Below are 768 nucleotides of genomic sequence, written 5' to 3'. Positions count from 1 at the left end.
TGTTTGTTGTAGAAAGAAGAATCTGGTTTTAGTCAACACAGTCAGCACTCAGATATGTGCTGTGTGAGTGGGCTCTGGAAAGACACCTTAATCAAGTCCTTTGGTGGAGAGAGTAGGAGGTATCAGGTGCTAGAAGTCTGGATGGAAAGCTCTCGAAATGGCAGTGAGATATGCACACCCCTACCTGACCATGGCTTGAAAAACAAGGAAGCCTGTTAGTTCCGCCTGGAAGCTCACAGGAAGGACAGGCTTCAGGACCCCGAAGACTCAGAGTCCTCCCCCAGCTCCTGCTCTGTCCTACAGTGTGGGGACACCCAGGCTAGGTCCCCCCCGGTGTGGCAGGCTGGCAGCCGCCAGATGGGCTGTGCCTCCTCATTCAGGTCAAGCAGGACGGGGAGAAAGCCTGCTCTCAGGACAGAAAGAGTTTTCCAGAAGCCTCTGTTACTGACCAGGTTTCTTGGCCTCCTTAGCCAATGGAAATTGACCAGAGGCCAGACAAGAAATGCAGGCAAGGCTTTACTGGGGCTCCTGTTGCAGCAGGGGTTGGGGGGAGGGTGAGAAGAATCTGCAGGTCCCCGTGTTCGCTGGCTCCCCGAGGCCTGGGGGGGAACTCGTTCCTTATATGGAGTGAGGGTAGGGGCGTGTCCAGAGGATGGCCAGAGGGGTGGCTTAGGCGGTGGTGTGTGCAGGGGGCACCCCAGTACCCTGCTTTTGCTCACCACCCCCTTCTTTTGCTCCAGGCTCTTTAAAAGTTTCAGTTGGGTTTTT

Source organism: Dama dama, chromosome 22 (genome assembly GCF_033118175.1).
Source record: "Dama dama isolate Ldn47 chromosome 22, ASM3311817v1, whole genome shotgun sequence".
NCBI lineage: Eukaryota > Metazoa > Chordata > Mammalia > Artiodactyla > Cervidae > Dama > Dama dama.
Note: the sequence above shows the minus strand (reverse complement) of the source record.